Genomic DNA, 14,990 nt, shown 5'->3' with positions numbered 1-14,990 from the left:
CAACAGCTGCGTTTTGTGAGAATTCCTTCCCTGTTAAGAGCAGGATTGCATTAACGAAGAGATCTCTTGTGAGATTTTCAGTTCCTTCTCATCTTTCTTTCTCCCCCCACCTCTCCTCCCACTTTTATGTCCTGCACCAAGAATTGATGCCATCCCCCAATTTGTATTGCTTTGTCAGAGTTCACACCCCGCTACATTTTCCTTTCTTCTACAAATATAGTCTGCAAGCTAGTGTCTCTTTGCAGCCGAAAAGCTCTTGCCTTCCCTTGGGCAGTGACGAATAAAATGAGTTGGGAAGGAGGTCACATTTTCGTTCTGGCCCCCTAGGACAGTTAAGTCAGCAACGCATTTTAAGTCAGACCTCCTTTAGCCAAACATTGAAAACCCAAAACTTTAAAAAAATATGTAAATCATTTTCTGTGGCAGTTGCTCTCATTTCCAGGGAGGCTCCTAATTCTTGCAAACGTCCCTAGTGAGAGCTTTCCTCAGCCTACATTCCTTGCCTTAACCCAGGTCATTTTCCTTCTGCTCAGTTTTAGAGTTCATTATTCCAATGAATTTACAAGTATTCCTTACCACCTGTATGTGCAGAAAAAATAGAAAAACATGGCCTGGTGACACACCAACACCATTAACAGAGATAAGGGCACTGGGCTAAGGAGAGATTGCAACCCTTCACAAACTCTGGGTCACACTAATTTCCAGACCCCAAAGCAACCCTGGTTCCTAAGAGCCTCCTCCCATGCCCGCAACCCCCACCCCACCGGAAGTCCCCACATCAGCTTTGGCAGGTAACTCCCTCATCTTGGACCTCAACCCTGGCCTCCTAGGACAAGACACACACCGGCCTGGTTCTTCCCTCCCGCTCCTCCTTCCATCAAATTCTTTATAATTTTTATTTTAAAATAATTTCAGACATACCAAAAAGTTGCAAAAATACTACAGAGAATTATTGTACACCATTCACCTAGATTTCCCCCAAAGCTAACATGTTTACATATATGCTTTATCATTCTTCTCGCTATAAATATATGTCATTCTTTTTTTTTCTGAAATATTTGAGAGTAATTTGCAGACACATAGCCCCTTTACCTTGAAATAATTTTCAGTATGTATTTCCTAAAAACAAAGATATTTTCTCACAAAACTATAGTGCACTTATGGAAACTATGAAATTAACATTGATACAATGCTACTATCTATGTACGGATATTCAAATTGTGTCAATCATCTGAGTAATGCCTTTTATGGAAAAGGAGAAATAAATTTCTAGGCCAGGATCCAATCTGCGATCACACGCTGCACTTAGATATCATGTCTAATCTTCTTTCATTTGAAACAGTTCCTCAGTCTTTTTCTTTCATTATAAATACAGACCAGTTATTTTATAGAATGTCCCTCAGTTTGGGTTTATTTGATGTTTCTTCATTTGATTGAATTGTTTGCTAATCCCTGTCCCTCCTAGATTTAGAGAATTTTCATTTATTTTCAATACTTAAATTTTTAATTCAGAAGAGCACAAAGGAGGAAATAATGAACATATATGTTTGCCATACTTATTTCATATCTATCTTTTCTTTAAGATAAAAACCATACAGGTGAAAGAAATGTCCCCTAACTGGTTGCTGCCAATCCATTTTCTACACGCGTAAATTGCACCTTTTTAGAATCTCCACTTAAAATCCTTCAATGGCTCCCTGTTCTCCCAGGACAAGCCCAAACTCCTGACAGACAGATTCGTCTCAATATGGTCCTACATTTCTCTAGTATCACGGCCCCTCTGCCTGCCCCGCCTCCATATTTAATTCTATCTAAGCGACTCCCCCTTGGGGAGCGGGGAAACAAAGCACAGCAGCAAACCTTAAAGGAGGCTTTGTGGAGAACCATGGAAAACAAACCAACTAAGCAACCAAACAGCAACAAAAACGAGCACACACCATTACAGGCAGAAAGTTTCTGTTTCAACATCAGCGCATCACCCTCAGGGAGATCTAGGACCAGACTCTTCATCTCTTTAAGCCTGTTTGCTGCTTTGTAAAATAAGGAATGAATACATATAACACAGAGTTGTGATGAACACAGTCTAATGGGGAAACATCAAACATACTGTTTATATTGTATATCTATATAAACATATATAAATGTCCATATACATCTGTATATACATATGCGTGTTACATGTTTTTAATCTCCTCTACACAATGCCAGGCACTTAGGAGGTATTTAACAAATATCAGTTCATTTTCCTGCCCCTTTCTTCTCTTTCCACTTTCCTTCAAATTTGTGCATGTGGAGAGGTTACACACTTCTGATGAGGCTGTGACCCCGGCCAGAGAAGGGTCATTGCTATGGAGATGGCCCCAAGCTCCCTGCTGTACCCCCCTCACACCAAGCCAATTAGTCTCTTTGACTGCTGAGCAAAGCTCAGCAGGGTCATCATTTCCCAAAAGAAGTCTACATTTTGGGACTTCTCCCAAAACATCCTCATCGAGAACCTCATGGCATTAAGGATGCTGTCTGTGTCCCACCAAACACTGCAGTCTAGAATTGGTGACATAAGTTGGGTTGCCCTGATCATACAGCAAGTGACAGCTCACCATAAGATCTACTAATTGCCAAGAATAGGCATTTAACCACCATCTTATAACTGAACATAAACCGCAAGATAAAGAAATGTCAACTTTGTAACTCCGCAATCTGGAAAACAGATAGGTTATTACCTGAACTTGTGGGAATTCCATTGGAAACAAATGAGAATGCCCATTTTACCAAATTTGATGAGTGACACCAGTAAGAAAATGCCCAACTACATAACCCAATGGTATACACATCAAAACACTTGAGACAATTGGTTTTCCAGAATAAAATAGACTCAGAATGCACTTTCTACATTACAGAATGATCACACTACAGGCTGCTTATAAGCCATGGGCATATAACATTAAGAGCCATCCCTCAGGATCCCGTATTTTAAGCAAGCACAACTGTAGCCTATAGGAGAACCCTGTCTTATGGTTTGGTCCACATTCATAATACTCAACACTCATTGCATCAGAAGCTAACAGGAAAGCTGAGAAATAAATGAAATTTAACATTTTGAATGAGAAATGTATAAGCAATATAAGCTCTTTAGAATGTAAACTCAGAATACAGCCTTCTGCATGCCCAGAATGAAGCCTAGCCCACTGGAGGGTAAACCCTGCTGATTATTTTCTTGCTAATAGTACTAAAAATGTATTAGAATGCTCTAGAAGCTTATCCTGCTCTTTAAAAAAAGTTTAAAATCGACACATAATAATTGTATCCTGCTCTTTAGAGACTTAAGTGTACAATGACGCATTGAAGTTTTCTCATCAAGACATTTAATACAATTTTTAACTAAAGTAATATACGCTACTACTATTTCTTGGTTTTATTTGAACAGAACTTGTCTCCTCTTCAGATATACAGTATTCACAACCGATTTTTAATTGCTCAGAAAAAAAATCAGAATATAATTCAAATAATGTAGACATAATCATAAAATTCTATTTAGCACTATAAAACAGAAACTAGTTTAAGCATTCAAACTTAGATTGAAGCCAAGTTTATAGACTATTAAGATCTAAAATATACAGAATTTTAAGGATTAAATATTCAAAAAATAATAGAAACCTGAAATTAGCAGGAAAGTCATAAATACCCCTAAGATTACTTCAGGATGTATTTGGACACCTAACTGTTTTTAAGAGAAAGAGGTCTTTTTTAAAAATTACAGACAGAGTCTCACTTTGTTGCCCAGGCTTGTCTCAAACTCCTGGCCTCAAGTGATTTGCCTGTGTCAGTCCCCCAAAGTGTGTGGATTACAAGTGTGAGCCACCATGCCCAGCCTGAGAAAAAGATCTTTAAAAGCCCCTGTAAAATATGAAAAAAAAAATACACCCCTGCCAAAATAGAAATATATTTAAATTCTTAGAATAGGTTTTTACTTTACATTGATCATCAATTTAATCTGCTCTCTCCTAAAGGTGACATAACAGAAAAACACAACACAAATTTCATACTGATTATATTACTCATCTCAACATTTTCAAGAATAGTCCTTTTTCTAACCTATGTGCAAAATTTTGGATTTATTTACCAATATGCCCAAGGCACTACTAATAGAGTACTGGTCACTAAAGGTCCATGTTTTCGTTTGGTGCAGGACAAGATGGCAGTTAAGAGTCCTAGCAGAAACTCAGTCCCATTACTCACTAGCTGATTGATCTTGAGTAAGTTACTTAATCTCTTTGTACCTCAGTTTACTCATCTGAAAAATGAAATAATCATAATCCTTACCTCACAGGATTGTGAGGATTGCAGGTGTTAATTCTAAGGATAGGGGAGGTTCTTAGAGCAGTTTCTGGCAAACAATAGGCATTTAATAAATGTTAGCTATAATGATTATTATTACTATATGATGATTCAGTGAATTGTGAACCCCTTAAAGTGTTCATGGCATTCTCCATCATGGATTTTTGTCATTTTTTCCTGTGTTTCAAACCATGTTTTAAAAAATGTAATTGTATCTTACCATACATGAAAACCAATTTCATCAAAGGATACAAAATTTCAGTTAAATAGTAGAAATAAGTTCAAGAGATCTATTGTACAACATGGTGACTACAGTTAAGAACAATGTATTGTATTCTTGAAAAATGCTGAGTGAATATAAAGTGTTCTCATCACAAAAATGATAACTATGTGAGGTAACGCATGTTAATTAGTTAAATTCAGTCATTCCACAGTGTATATATACTTCAAAACACCAAGTTGTACATGATAAATACATACAATTTTACCAATTTAAAAAATAATTTAAAAAAATCCAGGTGAAATAAATACATCAATATGAAAGGCAAAACAACAAAGCACTTATAATAGAGAGTACATTTTTATGATCTTGGGTTAGGGAAAGATGATTAAAGAAGCCACAGAAAGCACTAACCATTAAGGAGCCAATAGATACATTTAAAGCATTTTTATTTATTAAAGTAGAGAAACATAGTATAGAAAGATTAAAAATAAAAAACAAGGCAGAAAAGATATTTGCAACACAAATAACTGACAATGACTAGTATTCAGAATATATAAAGAGCTCTTACAAATCAATATGAAAAAGACAACCTAGTCAAAGGAAAATGATGTTAAACTTCTTCCCGAATAATTTTATATTTCAGGCTCTGATTCATGTTAATCACTGTTCTGAAGACCTATAGATTTACATCCATAATTGTTATGTATATATTCTAAGTATGAAGGGAACCATGATTGAATAGCCTAATGTACTGCTGGGAAGTAGAGAGCTCTGCAAAAAAATTACTCATGAATTAAATAGGCTTTTTCTCTCTATGACAAGACTCAAAATGTAAAATTCTACATGAATCATTCATGTTTGGGGCATTCTCCTTAAAAGTAGAGAATTATTATGAAAAAACAGGCAAGAAGCCTGTGGAAAAATCACTATGCATTTTTTGAGGTTTACTCAAGTCATTTTTAAAAGTCACAAATGCGAGAGAGAAAAAAATCACTATTTGTTTTTGAGTCATTGACCGTATGGAAAAATGTGTGGTACTTTCAACCAAGATCATAAGTGTGGAGGTCGACTCTAAGACGTCTGCCTGATCCTGCCTCCCGTATTGCCCTATGTAATTCCCTCTCTCTGAGTATGAGCTGTGGCTAGAGTCTTGCTTCTAACCAGCAGAATATAGCAAAACTGATGCAATGTCACTTCTGAGATTAGGTTACATAAAGTCTCTGGCTTCCACCTTGCTCATCCTTGTGCCTTCTGATGAAGTCAGCGGCCATGTTGTGAGCTGCCCTATATAGAGCCCCTTGTGGCCAAAACCAGAGAGCAGACTCTAGCCAGCAACCCTTGAGGAACTGAATGCTGAAAACAACCACATGAGTGTGAGCTTGGAAGCACATCCTTCTCAGTCAAGCCTTGAGATGACCACAGCCCCAGATGACACTTTAATTATTTATTTTTTCTGAGACAGAAAACTGCAGTGGGTGATCTTGGCTCACTGCAACCTCTGCCTCCCAGGTTCAAGCAATTCTCATGCCTCAGCACCCCTCTGCACCCCACCCCAACTGCCCCAGTAGCTGGGACTACAGGCCCACAAGACCATGCCTGGCTAATTTTTGTATTTTTGGTAGAGGTGGGGTTTTGCCATGTTGGCCAGGCTGGTCTCAAACTTTTGGCCTTGAGTGATCTGCCCGCCTCAGCCTCCCAAAGTATTAAGATTACAGGTGTAAGCCGCAGTGCCCAGCCCCCAGTTGACACTTTGATCAGCCTTGTAACAGTACACAGCTAAGTTGTGAGACATTGCAAGACAATACATGTTGTTCTAAGGCATAAAGTTTTGGGGTAATTTGTTATGCAGCATATAGATCATTAATACAATAAGACTTATTTATATATATACTAATGTGACTTACCAAGTAGCTACTGTATGTATGGCATTAAAATCTACTTTTTAATCAAGGAAGATGTAGCTCCTTTTCTTTTTTTTCCCCCATAAACACAGAAGCAAAAATATATTGATAACATTTAAAAGGGTGTATCAGTTTCCTATTGCTGCTATAACAAATTACTCTAAAACTTAGTGCCTTAAAGTAACAAAAACTTTTATCTTACAGTTCTTGAGGTCAGAAGCCCCAAAATGAGCCTCATAGATCTAAAATCAAGCAGAACTGCATTCTTCCTGGAGGCTGTAGGGGGAAATTTGTTTTCTTGCCTTTTTCAACTTCTAGAGGCTGCCACTAGTCCTTGGCTTGTGGGACCTTCCATTTTCAAAACCAGTAATCAAATCACTCTCTCTGACCTCTGCTTCTATTGTCACATGTCCTTCTCTAACTCTGACTCCCTGTCTTCCTGTTTCTCTTATTTAGATTCTCATTATGACACTGGGTCCACCTACATCATCCAGGCTAATCTCCCTATCTCAGCAGCATTAACTTAGTCACATCTGCAAAGTCGTTTCTGCCATGGAACATAACATATACACAGATTCTGGAAACTGGGATGTGGACATCTTTGGGGGGACATTATTTTGCTTACCACAGAGGGGTAGACTATATGGTTTATAAAGAAATTTTGTTTATTGATCTACATATACTGTAAAGGAAAAGTTATAAGGTGAGGAAAAGCAAAAAGGTTAGTAAAATCAAGTTTTTCCCATAACAGCTCTCCATTTTTAACATTCCAGATCCTGCCTTTAAGTATCTAGAAGCAAAGGTGCTGTAAAAGAAAAAGGAAAATAAACAGAGTGGCTGTTGAGGGCCAAACTGTGATACAGTCAGTCAGAAGACAAGGGGGACATGAGGACCAGAAGGCACATGTTTCTTGGAAAAGGTTGATGTTTTCCTAGAAATACAGATTTATGTCCTTCAAAATTAATGGTAACAAACAGTGTTATCTGTATATCAGTTTACAGCAAAAGGAAATTCAGATTGCCTTGCGCCTTGCAAGAGATGGCAAAAGTCACCATTAAAAAACTACTTACTCTTATTTTAGCCAAGATCTAATATGAAAAACGTGTGGCCAATGTGAAAGGAATCTGGTACTGTCAGAGACTCAACAAATTAGATTCTTTGTAAGTGATGCACCGTCCAGCTCAATTCCTGATATATACTTCCTTCCAAATCATCACTGCATGAAACATCTGTTTTCTGCAAGATTAGCACAACCCAAGAGAAACGTGCCTAGCCTGAAGGAAATAAAGAGATGGTAAAAATCGATTCAAATAGTATTTATGGGGAGGAATTCAGATAAAACCTAGTCTGATTCATGAGAAACGTGTTCAGTCTCCCTTAACTGTATTTCCCTTGGGATATATGCATTTTCCCAGTATCAGGGATGGGATGGTAGCAGTGTATGCTTCTATTCCTATCCAATTAGTCTGGTAATGATATAACCAAGTCAACATTAAATTAGTTACACTGCAAAGCTTATGCCAAAAGCCAAACATAACCCAGATATCCATGTCAAATCCCTTTACCATGAGTAACAAAACAATCAAAATACTATAAACAAAACATGTCCAGGACTCAGCCAATGGCCTACACATTTCACAAAATATTTGATACAACAAAGCACCCAAATAAAAAGAATTTAGACAGTCCTTGGAGTTTGTGATGGAATTTGACCTGGAAAGGTGGAGGAAAAAAGACAAATGGTGACCTTGATTTGAATTACTTCATAATAAAATTTATACAGCATAATTTTACCATCCAGTATATCTCACGACAGGCAGCCAGGACTATCAAAGCTGCAAATAATGAGTACTTTATAATACTTGAATTAATTGTTTGGCACTAAACAGAGAAACTTCGAACTTTGTATTTGTCACCTAATGCAGTGGAAGCATGGATGAGTGTGTGTGTGTGTGTGTGTGTGTGTGTGTGTGTGTGTGTGTGTGTGTGAAAGAGAGAGAGATAGGGGAGGGAGGGAGAGAGAGAGGTACAGACAGACAGACTGAGAAAGAGAGAACACTATAACTAAAAGTGATGTATTGGAAAAGAAAGGATCTTTTGCTTCATAGCTGGGTTCATAACACACTTGTTTAAAGTGGGTTTACAGATGCTCAATGCTAAATGTGCATTTCTAAGCTATTTCCTGTTGTATCCCTATAAAAGTATTTTTGAGGCCAGGTGTGGTGGCTCATGACTGTAATCCCAGTGCTTTGGGGGGCCGAGGCGGGTGGATCACCTGAGGTCAGTAGCTCGAGACCAGCCTGGCCAACATGGTGAAACCCCATCTCTACTAAAAATACAAAAATTAGCTGGGTGTGGTGGCGGGCACCTGTAATCTCAGCTACTTGGGAGGCTGAGGCAGGAGAATCACTTGAACCGGGGAGGCAGAGGTTGCAGTGAGCCGAGATCGTGCCATTGCACTCTAGCCTGGGTGACAAGAGCGAAACTCCATGTCAAACAAACAAACAAAAAAATGTGTTTGAGGGTGGGCGCAGTGGCTCACACCTGTAATCCCAACTTTGGGAGGCCAAGGTGGGCAGATCACCTGAGGTCAGGAGTTCAAGAGCAGCCTGGGCAACATGGTCAAACTCCGTCGCTACTAAAAATACAAAAATTAGCCAGGCATGGTGGCATGAGCCTGTAGTCTCAGGTCCTCGGGAGGCTGAGGCAGGAGAATTGCTTGAACCTGGGAGGCAGAGGTTGCAGTGAGCCGAGATCATACCACTGCACTTCAGCCTGCGTGACAGAGCAAGACTTCATCTCAAAACAACAACGACAACAACAACAACAACAACAACAAAACGTGTTTGAAAACAAATCTCAGGTTTAAAATTCATGATGACAAAATAAAATGCAAATACACCTTTGTAAACTGACAGATATACATTCTCTCAGGAGGCAATATAAGGTGATGTCTGAGAGCAGAGCAAAAATGAACATGAACCATAGACTTCCTGCTAGTGGGATCATGGAGAAACTGGTATTCTATATAGTGATAATAGAAAGTGTGACTGCCTCTTTGGATTGCAACCTGACAATGTCTTTTAAAACTAAGCATGCACAGACCTGGTGACCATCCCAGGAAACCTGTCTCATCAAAATAAATTTCCACATGGGAAGGCAGATATACAAGGGTATTCATTGCAGACCAGTTAGCTGTAGCCAAGCGCTAGGAACAAAGTGAATTCTCATTGATAGAAAGTAGCTAAATTCATCATAGCATGTATTTAGATGATGTAGAATATCACCGTTAAAAGAAGCTACCATTAATGATGAGAGACTGTAGTCCTAGCTACTTGGGAGGCTAGGGTGGGAAGATCTCTTAAGCACAGGAGTTCGAGGTTGCAGTGAGATATAATTGTGCCACTTTACTCCAGCCCGGGTGACACAGAGAAACCCTGTCTCTTAAACAAAACAAAACAAAACAAAAGGAACTATATAAGTAAATTGGGAAGGATTTCCATGGGGTATTTTTTCAGTCAAATAAATGGGATGTAAAAGAGTAGCTACGATTCCATTTTAGTAAAATGACAAAATAACCTGATATCTGCATATAATATTTGAATGCACATATATGTAGAAAAATAAGTGTGGAGAAAGATACAGCAAGATACAATTCAAGGATATACCTGTGATCTATATAGCAAGGGTACTGGACATAGATAAGGGAGGACAAGGGATTGGAGGAAAACTACTCAAAAGTAAAAGATAAAAGCACTGCACTAAAAGGTTAAAGCACACATACAGGTATACTTATTGTTATAAAAATCATGCATAGTGAAGGCTTATGTTTAAGTGAATTAATCTAAAATTTTTCTGTACTTAAATAGCCAGAATGGAATCCACAATTAGTAGAAGGAAAGAAATAATAAAGATCAGAGTAGAAGTAAATGAAATTGAGACAAAAAAAATACAGAAGATCAATGAAATGAAAAGTTGGTTTTTTGAAAAGATAAATAAAATTGACAAACCTTTAGCTGGACTAAGAATAAATGAGAGAAGACCCAGATAAATAAAATCGGAAATGAAAAAGAAGACACAGTAACTGAGACCACAGAAATACAAAGAATCATTAGAGACTACTATGAAGAACTATATGCCAAGAAATTGGAAAACCTAGAAAAAATGGATAAATTCCTGGATACATACAACCTACCAAGATTGAACCATGAAGAAATAGAAAACTTCAACAAAGCAATAACTAGTAATGAGATAGAAGCCATAATAAGTTTCCCATTAAAAAAAAAAAAAAAAGCCCAAGATCTGATGGCCTCACTGCTGAATTCTACCAAACATTTAAAGACAAATTAATACCAATCCTACTGAAACTCTTCAAAGAGACTGAAGAGGAGGGAGTACTTCCAAATTTATCCTATGAGGCCAGCATTACCCTGATACCAAAACCAGACAAGAACGCAACCAAAAAAGAAAACCACAGGTCAATATTTCTGATGAACATAGATGTAAAACTCTCAACAAAATACTAGCAAACTGAATTCAACAGCACCTTAAAATGATTGTTCACCATGATCAAGTGTGATTCATCCCAAGGATGCAAGGATGTTTCAACACACACAAACCAATAAATGTGACACATCACATTAACAGAATCAAGAAGAAAAAACCTTATTATTTCAATAGATGCTGAAAAAGCATTCAATAAAATTCAACATCTCTTTATGACAAAAACCTTTAACAAACTGGGTATAGAATCAACGTGCCTCAAAATAATAAAGGCCTTATTATGACAAACCCACAGCTATCACTATATTGAATGGGAAAAAACTGAAAGAATTCAATTGAATAACTGAATTCCTCTAAGATCTGGAACAAGAAAAAGATGCCTATTTTAACCACTTTTATTCAACATAATACTGGAAGTCCTGGCGAGAGCAACTAGGCAAGAGAAAAAAAAATAAAGGGCATTCAAATAGAAAAGGAAGAAGTCAAACTAGTCTTGTTCACAGATTACATGATCTTATACTAAGAAAAACTTAAAGACTCCACCAAAAAAAAAAAAAAACCATTAAAACTAATAAACAAATTTGGTAAAGTTGCAGGATATGAAATCAACATAAAAAAATTAGTAGCATTTATATACACCAACAGCGAACAATTGGAAAAAAAAAATCAAGAAAGCAATCCTATTTACAATGGTTACGAAGAAAGATTATAAAATACCTGGGAATCAACCAAAGAAGTGAAAAGTCTATACAAGGAAAACTATAAAACACTGATGATAGAAATTGAAAAGGACACAAAAAAATTGAAAGCTATTCTGTGCTCACGGATTGGAAGAATTAATATCACTAAAATGGTAATACTACCCAAAGCAATTTACAGATTCAATGCAATCCCCATCAAAATGCCAATCCTATTCAGAGAAATGAATCCTAAAACTTATATGGAACCACAGAAGACCCCAAATAGCCAAAGCAATCCTGAGCAAAATGAACAAAGCTGGAGGCATCACACTGCCTGACTTCAAATTATACTACAGAGCTATAACAACCAAATCAGCATGGTATTGACATAAAAACAGACACATAGACCAATGGAACTCATTTTTGACAAAAGTTCTAAGAACATACACTGAGGAATAGACAGTTTTTTCAATAAATGGTGCTGGGAAAACTAGATATTCATATGCTGAAGAATGAAATTAGACCCCTATCTCTTGCCACAAACAAAAATCAAATCAAAATGAATTAAAGACTTAAATTTAAGACCTCAAAATATGAAACTTCTAAAAGTAAACATTGGGGAAAATCTCCAGGACATTGGACTGGACAAAGATATTTTGTGTAAGACCTCAAAAGCACAAGCAACCAAAGCAAAAATAGACAAATGATGTTATATCAAGCTCAAATGCTTCTGCACAGCAAAGGAAACAATCAATAAGATGAGGCTGGGTGTGGTGGCTCACGCCTGTAATCCCAGCACTTTGGGAGGCCAAGGCAGGCAGATCACTTGAGGCCAGCAGTTCAAGACCAGCCTGGCCAACATGATTAAACCACATCTCTACTAAAAATACAAAAATTAGCCAGGTGTAGTGGCACACACCTGTAATCCCAGCTACTTGGGAGGCTGAGGCAGGAGAACTGCTTGAGCCCAGGAGGCGGAGGTTACAGTGAGCTGAGATCACACCACTGTACTCCAGCCTGGGTGACAGAGCAAGACTCTGTCTCAAAAACAAACAAACAAACAAACAAACAAACAAACAAATAATACTAATAATAAGTGAAGAGACAACCCACAGAATGGGAGAAAATATCTGCAAACTACCCATCTGACAAGGGATAAATAATGAGAATATATAAGGAGCTCAACAATTCAATAGCAAAAAGAAATCCAATTTTAAAATGGGCAAAAGCTCGGAATAGACATTTCTCAAAAGAAGACATACAAATGGACAATAGGTGTATGAAAAAAATGCTCAACATCACTAATCATCAGAGAAATGCAAATCAAAACCACAATGAGACATCATCTCACCCCAGTTAAAATGGCTGTTATCAAAAAGGGAATAACACATGCTGGTGAGGGTGTGGAGAAAGGGGAACCCTTGTATATAGTCAGTGAGAATGTAAATTAGTACAACCATTATGGAAAGCAGTATGGGTCCTCAAAAAAAACTAAAAATAGAACTACCATATAATCCAGCAATTCAACTGTTGGGTACGTATTTAAAAGAAAAAAAAAATCAATATATCAAAGAAATACCTGCACTCCCATGTTTATTGCAGCATTATTCACAATGGACAAAACGTAGAATCAACCTAAGTGCCCAGTAATAGATGAATGGATAAAGAAAATGTGATATAAATACACAATGAAATATTATTCAGCTGTAAAAAGAATGATATCCTGTCATCTGCAGCAACCTGGAGAGGACATTCAGTTAAATAAGCCAGGCACAGAAAGACAAATATCGCACATTCTCACTCTTATATGGGAGTAAAAAAGCGGATCTCATAAAGATCTCATGAAGACCGATGGTTACTAGAGGACACGAAGGGTAGGGGTCTGGGAGGGATAAAGAGAATTGATTAATGAGTACAAATATACAATTTGATAGAAGAAATAAGATCTGGTGTTTGATAGATCAGTAGGATGACTATTGTTTACAACAATCCTTGTATATTTCCAAACAGCTAGAAAAGAATAATTCAAATGTTTCTAGCATAAAGAAAAGACAAATATTTAAGGTAATGAATATCCTAATTATACTGACTTGATCTTTACAAATTATATGACTGTATTAAATTATCACATGTACCCTGAAAATATGTACATCTATTGTGTGTTAATAAAAAAATAAAATTATTTTAAAATAGAGCAGACACAATGGCTCATGCCTGAAATCCCAATGCTTTGGGAGGTCAAGACAGTAGCATCACTTAAGGCCAGGAATCTGAGACCAGCCTGGGCAACGTGGTGAAACCCCCGCCTCTACAAAAGAATTAAAAAATTGGCTGGGCATAGTGGCACACATCTGTAGTCTCAGTTACTTGGGAGGCTGAGGCAAGAGGATCACTTAAGCCCGGGAGTTCAAGGCTGCAGTGAGCTATGATCATGCCACTGCACTTTGGCCTGGGTAACAGAGTGAGACCCCATGTCTACAGAAAAAAAAAAAAAAAAATTATAAAAATTAGCCAGAATTTAAAAAAAAAAAAAAAATAGGCCTTAAATACTTGGGAATTTTCTAATTATTCTTTGGATGCAAATGTCAATCTAAAGGTAACCTTTACATAACAAGGTTATGTTATGTAACCTATATCAAGCAAAACCTGTATCTCAATCAAGTATGCACTTGTGTATAAGTAACACAGGTCTGAATTTGCCTTCAGGAACACTGTGAGTCAACACGAGCTGGAAAGTCAGGAGACAGGGGTATTTTCCTTGCCCTACCTCATCCAATAAGTGTTTGGGTGGCCTTGAGCAAGTGACCAATCTTTTAGGCCTTCCACACCTGTAAATCGAGAGGTATGGCCCACAAGGTCTGGCCCTAACATACTGTGAGTTCTTCTTTTTTTTTTGAGATGGAGTCTTGCTGTGTCTCCCAGGCTGGAGTGCAGTGGCGCGATCTCGGCTCACTGCAACCTCCTCCTCCTGGGTTCAAGCGATTCTTCTGCCTCAGCCTCCCGAGTAGCTGGGACTACAGGCATGCGCCACCACACCCAGCTAGTTTTTGTATTTTTAGTAGAGACGGGGTTTCACTGTGTTAGCCAGGATGGTCTCGATCTCCTGACCTCGTGATCCACCCGCCTCGGCCTCCCAAAGTGCTGGGATTACAGGCGTGAGCCACCGCACCCGGCCTCTTCCTGATTTTCTTAACTTGAAAGGTCCCAGCAGTATTTGTCAATTTAAACACAATTAAACATAAACAGAGTTCATAGAACTTTGTGCTGAGTTTCAGAAACAAGTACATTCCAGAGAAAACAGCCCTTTGCTGGTTTTTGTTTTTTTTCCTGACATGACTACTAAACCCC

The 14,990-nt window shown here is 37.8% G+C and overlaps 1 protein-coding gene across 3 annotated transcripts in view; it reads right to left on the bottom strand.

The window, feature by feature from the left end:
- The window catches only part of LOC105478155 (pirin), a 110,773-nt gene that overhangs the window by 25,877 nt on the left and 69,906 nt on the right, over positions 1-14,990 (bottom strand). The gene's annotated exons all lie outside the window — the stretch shown is intronic.

Source organism: Macaca nemestrina, chromosome X (genome assembly GCF_043159975.1).
Source record: "Macaca nemestrina isolate mMacNem1 chromosome X, mMacNem.hap1, whole genome shotgun sequence".
Lineage (NCBI taxonomy): Eukaryota > Metazoa > Chordata > Mammalia > Primates > Cercopithecidae > Macaca > Macaca nemestrina.
This window is presented reverse-complemented; position numbering and strand designations above follow the sequence as displayed.